General features: G+C 45.2%; 1 long non-coding RNA gene across 1 annotated transcript in view; it reads left to right on the top strand.

Annotated features, from left to right (window-relative positions):
• Window positions 1-5,115: 5,115 nt before the first annotated feature.
• The window catches only part of LOC119973126, an 82,523-nt gene continuing 75,813 nt past the window's right edge, over window positions 5,116-11,825 (top strand). Inside the window, exon 1 of the long non-coding RNA XR_005462242.1 lies at window positions 5,116-5,307. This is a non-coding gene — a long non-coding RNA (uncharacterized LOC119973126). The remainder of the gene's footprint in view (window positions 5,308-11,825) is intronic.

The raw sequence follows: 11,825 nt of genomic DNA, 5'->3' as shown, positions 1-11,825 counted from the left end.
CTGTCTCATGGTGCTGAGGACCCAAGGTCAATCCCAGCCCGGGTCACTGTCCGTGTGGAGTTTGCACATACTTCCTGTGTTTGCTTGGGTCTCACCCCCACAACCCAAAGATGTGCAGGATGTGTGGATTGGCCATACTAAATTGCCCCTTAATTGGAAAAAATGAATTGGGTACTTTAAATCTATTTAAAAAATAGAAAGCATCCTATCTGGCTCCATCAACGCCTGGTATGGCAACTGCTTGGCCCAAGACTGTAAGAAACAACAGAGTCGTGAACACAGCCAGTCCGTCACGCAAACCTGCCTCCCATCCATTGACTCTGTCTACACTTCCCACTGCCTTGGGAAAGCGGGCAGCATAATCAAAGACCCCTTCCACCCAGGCTATTCTCTCTTCCAACTCTTCCATCGGGCAGGAGATACAAAAGTTTGAGAACATGCACCATAGACTCAAAAACAATTTCTTCCCCATTGTTACCAGACTCCTGAATGGCCCTCCTCAGGTCCAAACTGATCTTATGGACTGATCTTCCTATGCATCTTCTCTACAGCTGTAGCACTATATACCATATACTTCACCTGCTGTCTATTTTTATGTATTTCATTATGTATCCTCTTCATGTATTTATTCCAGATTTTTATTGAACTCAAATTTCTGCTCTGGTGGGATTCGAACCCAGGTCCCCAGAGCATTCCCCTGGCTCTCGGGATCACTCGTCCTATGACAAGACCACTACGCCAGTGCCCCTCCACCTCCTCATGTATTTATTGCATATTCTATGTTTTCATGTAGGAAGCGATCTGCCTGGACCTTACGCACGCAATACATTTCAATGTACCTCAGTACACGTGACAATAAATCTAAATCCAAAATCTGTTTAAGTGATAAAACTGACTGATTGTCTTGCTCCCTCAGATAAGCCATCCTCCAGAGTCAGCCGTGCTACTGAGGACCCTTCATTGATACCTGAGGAGGCACTGCTGACAAATCCACCCGTGTCACACCCTCTCTTGCAAACAGCTACCAGCTCAGATACAAGCACATGGGTGGGCTTTCAGTCATCAACTCAGATGGAGCGCACTGTGGGGTGGGCATGGCATTCTTGCTTGCGGAGCTGGCAGGTAGGGAATGCCCAGGGTCTCAGCTGTCAGAAGTTTCATCCACATAACGAGATATTAGGTCAATGACCAAAAGCTTGGTCGAAGCGGTAAGTTTTGAGGGGTATCTTAAAGGAGAAATGTAGGTAGAGAGGCAGAGATGTGGAGGGAATGAATTGCAGAATGTAGGGCCTAGGTAATGGAAGTTCACCCAGACTAATTTCTGGGATGGTGGGATTGACTTATGAGGAGGGATTGAGGAAACTGAGCCTGTATTCTCCAGAGGTTTGATGGATAAGAGGTGATCTCATTTAAATTTTTGAACTACTTACAAGGTCTGACCGGGTAGATTATGATAGGGTGGTTCCATGGCTGGTGAATGTAAAACCAGAGGCATGGTCTCAGAATAAGGGGCAGACTATTTACACCTGAGATGAGAAGGGATTTCTTCACTCAGAAGTGGTGAATCTTTGGAATTCTCAACCCCAGAGGGTTGTGGAAGCTCAGGCATTTTCAAGACAGGAGTCCATAAAGTTCTGGATACTAATAACATCTGGGGACATGGGCGCAGCATGTAAGTTACATTGAGTTAGATGATCGCCCATGCCTTAATTGGATGGTGGGGCAGGCTCGATGGGCCAAATGGCCTATTCCTGATCCTATGTTCGTATGTACCTGAAGACGGGGCCACAAAAGGTGGAGTGAGCAAAATAAGGGTTACTCAAGAGGTTACAGTTGGAAGTGTTCAGATATCTTGGTGTGTTGTAACTGTTGCTTTGTAGGAAATCATAAGAGAGCACAGCAAAGTCTGTGAAACCCTAACTCTAACCCTGAAACAGCAGTGCTCTGAATTTGCCAAATATTTTGTTCTTGTTAATTAAAGGATATATATTGATCATGTGAAAGGCAGTACACTGACAGTGCAACACTCCATTAGTATTATGCTAAAAGAGTCAGCCTATATTGTGGACTCAAGTTCCTTGAATAGACCTGAAAGTCTTGGCCTCCTGAGTGCTAACATTGGATGGACCAAGCAGAAACCTAAAGTTGCTGAAGAGCTGAATTAGAAAATGAAGGATGAAACTGAGCCTCTTTCCAACCGACCTATGTTAATCGGTGAACATCACCAAGTTATGCTCAGTTCCCAGCTCAGTATGATAAACGACAACAAGGCAAAATCACATTCAAAAGATGCAGACATTTACAAGTTTCTGGTGCTATTTTGCCCTCTGCAAGAACCACGTTGTCACCCAACTTGATAGTATATGTTCAACCCACGCACATCAAGGAAAATTGCATATGCTATCTTTGGCGGTGTTGGACTCGGAGACTCGTATTTTCGGAGATTGCCACTGTAAGCATCACTGTTATGGTGATGGAGAAAAACCGTGGAATTATACATGGAAATATTGGACTTTAAAAATACCTGACTTTTATATTTTTTGACAGGACACAGACTCCAACGATGGCTGAGAATGTACCATTAGCCACTGACTGGAATGGCTGCAGGGTTTTTCCCCTAAGGTACAATGGTTGTCTGTGGTTCCAGACAAGTTAACTCGAACAAAATCCAAAGATCCATTGTCACCTCTGGTAAAGGCAAAGGAACGCAATGGCTATCTTATCCAAAGACCCTGGGTTTAATTGCCTGAACATAAGAGTGGACTCCAGTTCGAATACAGAAAGACAGGATTTCAAAGGTAGCTGAGAGAGCTGCCCAGTGTTTGTCTGCGTGTGTGTGCTGTGAAAAATAACAGCTGGAAGTTTGCCACTGAAGGTGATAGAGTAACCGAGGCAGGGCCTCTGGAAGATCTAAAGCTCTCTGACTGCGCAAAGTCGAGCAGCCAGCAGAACGATCGCGGCTAGAAAAGGAACCGCACTAACAGAACACCAGAACTGGAGAATCAATCACTAGAATCAACCGGTATCGGCTACACCACTCATCGTCTATTCCTCGCAGCTCAGGGACTGTTGTGTATAACTTTGTATTTCTACTTACTGAGTATTAGACTCAATTTTACCTCTAATCTATATGAATGTAGATGCATGTGTTTTACTATTTCTTCTTACCTTTTTAGTAGTTAATAAACTCACTCTATCTGAACTCAAGAAAGCCTGGGTAAATTGGCTTATTTTTAATTATAACTAATTGATCTGAAAAATGTATCGAAGGGACAGGGAATCTTGTTAGATTAAACCTTTGTAGCTGCCAGCAGAGGGTGAGTTGAATAAAGACACGGGGCCAGTCACCCCCCCCCCCCCCCCCATCCAGATTTGTAATAATTCTGGGGGTATCCTAGCAGGACGGTGACACATCGAAAGGGACGAACAACTTTTGGGGAACCTCACCGGGTGCTGGTTGCAACAATGATCGTGATACGTGAATGTGTGTCTGACAGATATAATGCAGTGTTAGTCTGTACCTGGTCCATACCAGGCCTGACTTATAGCTAAGCTTGATGCTGAAACTGGATACACATTGTGGCAAAGTGTTCCAATTCCCCTGGCGAAAACAAATCGCTACTGGGATGTAGACGGAGAAAAAAAGTAACAAGTGGAAATTGTACACCTTGCTTTGTAACTGAGCGGTGAATGAACTAAATGTGCCCCCCCCCCCCCCCCCCCCCCCAAATATTGCAGGTTAAGGCACCGCCCTCATTGCATGTGGGCCACACCTCACTGTTGGCATTGCCAGTCCTTCCTGCGATGACAAAGCTTGGACACTGACAATTTTAAAGTATCCCATCGATGCCATGGCCCAGCTGCGTGCCCCCCCCCCCCCCCCTCCCTCCGCTCCCAGGATATTCAGACTGACACTGCATCCCTGCACTGACTAAAAGACAGAAATAATTTATCAAATAACGACTGTCCTCAGCCTCGGGTAGCAGATGTCCTGCATTTTTAAATTGCCTAAGTGACCAATAAGGAACAAAAACAGAAACCATCTCAGCAGGTCTGACAATATCTGTGTGTGGAGAGGGGACGAAACTAACCTTTTGAGTCTGGACGACTCTTTTGTCATCATCAACAACAACAGAACTCACAACCAAGTTTGACAAAGAGTCATCCAGGCTCGAAACGTGAGCTCCGTTCTCTGTTGGCGCTCAGATGCTGTCAGACCTGCTGAGATTGTCCAGAGTTTTCTGTTTTTGTTTCAAGAGTCCAGCATCCGCAGTAATTTGCTTTTTTTTTAATCTGTGGCTTCTAAGGAGTCCAGTGAAACTTGTTCGGTTTGAGGTGGAGGGGAGGGGCTTTGTTTAGACTTTCGCCCAACAACAACCCCCCCCCCCCCTCCACCGCCACTTACACAGCTTTCCATTTACCTCAGAAATAGGGCTGGGAACGTGTTGGGTGCAGGAGGAGGGAGGGAAGACTTTGGGGGCAGCGCAGAGACAATTCTTTCTGTTGGTGGTGCCTGTGCTTGAAGATGTGTGTGTTTTGGGTGCAGAAGTGCCTCCAGGTCCTTTTCTGCTCATCATTGTTCAGAGGCCGCTGCCCTTTTGTTCTCTGAACCTCACCATCCTGGTTGCCACGGCAATGAGCAAGTATGGCCGGCTTGCTGTATTACCATATCAATCCTGTCCAATGAATGCGGTTAAGAAGAGAAAAATAAAGACAGAGAGAGAGAGAGCTGGCATTTCATTCCTGCTGCTGCCCAGAGAAATGAAAAGAAGTGATTCCTTGTTTGCTCTATTAACTGTTCCATTCAAACAGTACTGAGTGCATCCCCCCCCCCCCCGTTAATAAAAAAAACCTCTATAAACCCTGCAGAAAAGGGTCGTAGCCCAGGTAAAGCTCCCTTTTATTTCGATGCCGTTTGCTCATTGGCTCGCCTGCTCGGCGCCTTTGTTCTCCCTGTGAGGCTGAAATAAATGTTTCGCTTTTCTGTGTGTGTGTGTGGAGCTGCATATCTACTAAAGCTCTCCGATGGAAGAGAAAGGGGGGATTAGATGGGAGAGCGGCGGACTTGCTGATGCAAGATGATGGGGGGGGAGGGGGGCGGGGGAGCATGTATGTGTGCGGGGGCCCCTCGCTCCTCCCTCCCCCTACCCCACCACCACCAGGGGAGGCGAGAGGCAGCAGCGCGGGAGTAAACACGGAGAGGGAGAGAGAGGGCGGGCAGGCTTCACCTGGACCAGACCTCACCGACCAACTTCTGCTGCTGTGGGAACCTAAACGGGACTTTTACTCACACGGTGCCACTATCAGGTAGGGAGCATCTCTCTTTCGCTCGCTTAACTTCTTTTGTTGTTGTTGGTGGTGGTGGTGGTGTGTTGCCTGTAATCTGTGAATCAGTCCCAATTGAAATGAACTGCACGCACAAAAAGAAAGAGCTAATTCAGACAAAAAAAAAGAATTGCTTTGCTTCACGCACACAAAATGATATTTACTCTCACCGGGAGTCAAGACATTCAGCGGAGGAAGTCGCCAGCTGCTGTCCCCTGGAATATTGGAGCTCTGAAGACTATTTGCTTTTCAGACTATGATGGCCTTTGTTGCAATCTTCAGAGCTGTGTTCCCAGAGCCCCCCCCCCCCCCATCCCCATCTTTCCCGACTGCAGGGTTGAAAGAAAATAGGGTTTTGCCTCTTACCCCCCCCCCCCCCCCCCCGCCAACAGCTTTCCGTGTATTTCTTTTAAAAAAACAAAAGAGCTGGGCTGTATTTCTGTCCAAAACTACTTTATCCGTCTCTGACACTGAGCACTAGCCGAGCAATAAAGGCAATTTCTCGAGTTGTGACTCTTTTGTCACTCCAGGCTGAATGTTTTCTGAGCTGTTAGATGAACTTCACCGAATTCCTTTTGGGGTTTGGGGGGGGGGGGGGGGGGGGGAGACTCAAAACATTTACCTTTTTCAGGAGAAGGGAAATCAGGCATCACTGTCTCATTGTTGGATTTCCAGCAGGTTTTGATTCCTCTTGTGGGTTGCTGACCAGCACCGCACCAGGTTTGTTATCACTAATGCTGATGTTCCCAGTCCTGAACTCAGACCAATTGCACCCTTTTTGGAGATGGTAATGTGCACACATATTGCATGTGCGACATGCTGGTGGCTTGGAGTAACCCATTTCATACCTGTGGCGACTTTCTGTTAAAATTATCATTCAGAGCCCTTTAACCTGCTCCTGAATGATTCCCCATTTAAGACGCATCTTTTCTGGAGTCTGATTTAAGGAGTCTTTGAGGGCCACCATCTGCGGTGAGAGGAATTTGCACAGATCCATCAGTAATTCAGGGCTGTCGGGAATTACTTAAACGTGTCTGTGTGTCAGGTAACTGATGCTTATACGTATTTCATTCCAAATGGTTCTTTTTGCCCATAGGGCTGTCTGAGATGTTGCTGCTTTTGGTACTTGTCTATCGTTATTTAAACTAAGTTTCTCGATTTCGAGAATTTTCTGTGGTACTGCACGCCACTTTTCATCTTGTCTTGCAAATGACACTTGTTTCAAGTAGCCAGTACAGACCTCACACCCTGCTTTCAGTGATGTAGATAACTGTTTTCACATTGTGTGCTCGCCAGCAAGTTCTCTGCGACAAAAACAAACAATCCCCTTCCATCCAGTCAGTGTCTCTGAAACAAAGAAACCAGACAGAACTCCAGCATGGAAAAGAAAATGTGTAAATTTATGTCAAACTATTTGAAAATAACTGGACCAGGCTGTTCTGAAACCTTCCTTTAAAATACATTCTTGTTGAGTAATAATTGGCTCAATAAAAGATATCCTCTTTGCATCAAGTCAGATGAAAGGCAGATACAGTTGTGTTTTGTAGTTTTTTGGGATTTTTCTCCTTCAGTTCATAATGGTAAATAGTCTGCTGATGGATAAGGATTGTGCTCTGCTGCTTAGAACACATCCAATGTTTCGAATGTTAACAATGAAACATGGGTTGAACAATGCATTCAATGTCCATCATTTAGATAGATGGAGTACCTTGTTTGTTCCTGTTAACCCTTTCTTTACTCTGGTTTTGGAGCAATGAAACCCATTTTTAAAAAACAAATTTTGTTCTCTTTTCTCCATTTTCTTTATCCTTCCTATTCCACTCCCACTTTCTCTCTCTCCTCACTCTCTCCTCCCCTTCCTTTGCTTTTCTTTCTGTCTCTCCCAACTGCGAGAAAATGTGTTTTTCCTGCCCCTTCATATCAAGCTGCAGTAATGACATTAACTGTGGTGAGTAGCTGAGACCCACCCCAGTAATGTGGGTGTATTTACAATTCTTAATTTTGACATGAACAGTTAGGAAAACTAGATTAAAGGTTAGTTAACCTCCCGTACTTCATTCAGCTGAGCATACCATACAGTCTTTTCTCCTTTCCCTCCTCCCTTCCTCTGCCTTTCCCAGTCACTGATTTGAGGACGGGCGACTCAGCGGTGGAAGGCATAGCCAGAGTGTCCCGTTATATCTAATACGGGCCTTACCAGAAACAGTGATGGGACTGGAACCTCCAATTACTTTTAGAAGGAAGATTCATAAATATTTGGAAAAGAAAATATGGGGAATGAGGAACGGAATGAAGTGACTAGCACTTCCAGGGAGGCACGGACATGATAGACCAAATGGCCTCTTTGTGTGCAGTAAACCCGGTACCAATTTCCAGCAGGGGGAACTAGATATCATGTAGATAGAAGTCAGAATCTGGTTGACATTTTAATTTTCCTCTGCTGTGATAGGTGATGAGGCCAATGGCAGGACCCAATGCCACATTAGCCAAAGCTATCCATTTCATTACCAACTGTGAATCAAACCGAGGACTTTGAGATTAATGCTACACTGGGCAGTGCCTGTCTGCACTAGACCATTTGGGAAATCTGGGGACATTTTAACTCTTATTTCATCTTATCTGAGGCAGTGCTAATAACTATCTTAACCTTTTTTTTGGGGGGGGGGGGGGTATAATTCAGTCACTGTACCATTGAGTCCTGATTTAGCCCTGTTGCTTCAGTGAACCACTACAATTGAGGTGTGACTTTTAGAACTTAAAATAATAATTGGGTTTCTAATTTCAAAGATGTGAGACCTCCCCAGAAGAGCTTGTTACAAAATTTCCATTCAGGGAATCAATGTTTTAGCACTCCTCAAAGCTTTCCAATTGGTCCAGTCATTAAGTCCTTCATGTGATTCTTTCATCGGTCTCATTTCCTGCATTTAACTGGTCTGAATCTGTATTTGATTTGAGTGAGAAGGCAGAGAATAATGTGTTTTCCCTGCCCTTCCGCGTCAAGCTGCAGTAATGACATTAACTGTGGTGAATAGCTGAAACCCACCCCAGTAAAGTGGGTCTATTTACAATTCTTAATTTTGACATGAACAATTAGGAAAATTAGAAAGAAGGCTACTTAACCTCTCGTACTTCATCCATCTGAGCATACCATGCAGTTCTGCCCCCTTCTAATTGCAGAATCCAGTTGTCTCCCAATTACCCATTTTTTTTCTTCCATTAATGTATTATGGTGCCCATTCATGCATTGATCACCCATTGCGTTGTTACGATACCCTGAGCTAGTGCACAGTCAATTCCAGTCCCACTTAGCCTGGAGTCACAACACACGTGAATTAACCAACGGTTCATAGAAAAATATCCAAAGTCTTTGTTTGCCCCTTGGCTACCCAATAATTACAGTGACCAGGTTTGTAAGTTTTAAGCACAATTACTGTTTATTTATAGCAAGAACCATAATGAAATAAACAGCAAATACAACTGATTAACTAATATCTAATTCTTATTTCCCACATTAACTTGTCCCCTCATATACATACACATGTGCAAAGCAGACAAACACAGAGGGAAAGAAAGAGGGAACAGTTGAGGACTCTGGGTCTGTACTCGTTGGAGTTTAGAAGGATGAGGGGGGATCTTATTGAAATTTACAGGATACTGCGAGGCCAGAATAGAGTAGATGTGGAGAGGATGTTTCCACTTGTAGCAAAAAGTAGAACCAGAGGACACAATCTCAGACCAAAGGGACAATCCTTTAAAACAGAGATGAGGAGGAATTTCTTCAGTCAGAGGGTGGTGAATCTGTGGAACTCTTTGCTGCAGAAGGCTGTGGAGGCCAAATCACAGAGATAGATAGGTTCTTGATTAATAAGGAGATCAGGGGTTCTGGGGAGAAGGCAGGAGGATGGGGTTGAGAAAAATATCAGCCATGATTGAATGGTGGCGCAGACTCGATGGGCCAAGTAGCCTAATTCTCCTCCTATGTCTTATGGTCTTATGGTAAAAAAATAAGTAAAAGAGAAAAAGAGTATTTGTTTCAAATGGGGTGTTTCTAGCACCTTACCCCTCTTCAGACTTTGCTTTCAGTTCAAGGTTTTTACTGTAGATTCATTCTGGTCTTTGTAGTTTCAGGAATACAACACTCGTAGCCTTTCTGTACAGAGAAATAAAGCAGGTGCTTGTTTTATGTCTAGAACTCAACTGCTCCCTCAGGTCTCTCATTCATTGGCCATCAGCTGATCAATCAAACTGGGTCCCACCCCATCTCTCTCTCTGGTGCCAAAAGCTCCTCTCAAAACTAGCAAAGCGTTTTGATCCATTTTGATCAATGGATCAAAAATGATCACAGCAAAATAAAAGAAAGGGGAAATAAATAAATAAATAGGAAGGGCCCTCAGCATGACAAACATCTGGCAACGGCCCTAGATTGCTTTGAATCTGTGCCCTTTTAATATCCTCCGCTTTCCCAAGTAGTGCGGCTAGGTAAGATGACCACTTGTTAATTTCCAGTACTGGCAGCCTAGTAACTATGAGGAATGTAAGCCAGCCATTGTTCATTTTCTGATTATTACATTATAAAGAAGACTCGCCATGTGCACCCATGAGTGAGAGACTTTTGTGTGGAGTGCATACATGCGTGCGTCAAACATGTGTTTGAGTGCTGGGGATGTGCATGTTCATGTGGGGAACATGCGTGGTTCTTTGTGGAATATGCAAAGCTCTGCAGGGAATGCGTGTGTGGGGGGAACTGCTTAATTCTATGGGGAATATATCTGATTTTGCCCGTTTTGGCGTGTGACCATTTGTGTTTGTGTCAGGCTCCACCTGAAGTGAATGGAAAGCTGTAGGGAGCAGAGTTTGTGATAACTGATATTAGTGAGCATTAGCGTATAGCAACCAGGCCTCGCTTGTACGGGAAACGTGTACAGTTTTCACAGCTGTAATTCAGAAGTGAAAAACAATGCATCCTGACTTCTCTACCATCGTCCACACAACTCGTCTTCCTTTCAGTTATTAGCTCTTCTGGTGATTGGGACATTCAACATTTTTGTATATATAAATATATATATTATATGTAGGGATGGACAAATGAGGTACATAGGGGGTTTGAAATAGAACATAGAACATAGAACAGTACAGCACAGAACAGGCCCTTCGGCCCTCAATGTTGTGCCGAACAATGATCACCCCACTTAAACCCACGTAACCCGTATACCCGTAACCCAACAATCCCCCCATTAACCTTACACTACGGGCAATTTAGCATGGCCAATCCACCTAACCCGCACATCTTTGGACTGTGGGAGGAAACCGGAGCACCCGGAGGAAACCCACGCACACACGGGGAGGACGTGCAGACTCCACACAGACAGTGACCCAGCCGGGAATCGAACCTGGGACCCTGGAGCTGTGAAGCATTGATGCTAACCACCATGCTACCGTGAGGCCCCAATGTTTTTTTTTATTAGATTCTACCCACACTGTCTAAGTCATGAAATCAGGTGTACTTGTGCTTCACAGGTAATTAACACTGAAGGATTTTTCTTGATTTGATCATTTTATGTTGCCTTCATTTCCTATTTAATCTAATCTATTGCATTCTCTTACCCATTTTCTCTGAATTTTTGTCTTGTTTTTCCAATCTTGTTCTGTTCCATTTTCTTGCTTTCCTTTACCCTTTTCCTCCCCCTCCCTCCCAACTCTTTCTCAGTGTGCAATCCCCCCCCCCCCCCCCGCCCATCGAAGCAAAATCTGTCTCTGGGCTATCAGGGAGGCAAAGGCCAGGGCATCGACCTCTCCCGCTCCCGGGTCTTTGAACACTCCAAATATTGCTAACTCTGGGCTCGGGCCACCTTTACCCCCAACATCTCGGACATTACGTCCGCAAACCCCTGCCAGAAACCCTTCAATATTGGACATGCCTAAAAGATGTGAACATGGTTCCCAAGCCTCTCCGGCCAACTTCCACACCTGTCATCTACTCCATCAATGAACCTATTCAATCTCGACACCGTCATATGCGCCCTGTGGACTACTTAAAAATGAATAAGACTAAGCCCTGCACACAACTATGGTGCATTCACCCTCCACAGGGCCTGCTCCCATGTCCTGGCCCCATCAACCCCCCACCCAGCTCCTCCTCCCACGAGCGCTTAATATTCTCCTCTGGGGCCTCCTCCCCATCCATCAACTCCTTATCTCCTGAAAGATATTGGACACCTTCCCTTCCCCTACTCCCTCCCTCGAGAACACCTTATCCTGCCCCCCAAAGGCAGCAACCCAGGAAAGGAAGGTGCCTCCCTCCTCACAAAGTCCCGGACCTGTAAATACCTAAAACTATTCCCGTGGGCAGCTTATATTCCTCATCCAGGACCTCTAATTTTGTGAAGCTTCCCCCTACGAACAGATCCCCAAACTGCTCAATCCCCGCCTGCCACCACCCCAAAAACCTTCCATCCAGCCCCCTCCCCGGTGTAAACCTATGGTTATTACAAATTGGTGCC

Source organism: Scyliorhinus canicula, chromosome 11, assembly GCF_902713615.1.
Source record: "Scyliorhinus canicula chromosome 11, sScyCan1.1, whole genome shotgun sequence".
Taxonomy (NCBI): Eukaryota; Metazoa; Chordata; class Chondrichthyes; order Carcharhiniformes; family Scyliorhinidae; genus Scyliorhinus; species Scyliorhinus canicula.
The sequence above is the reverse complement of the archived record's forward strand: the minus strand, read 5'-3'. Positions and strand labels throughout refer to the sequence as shown.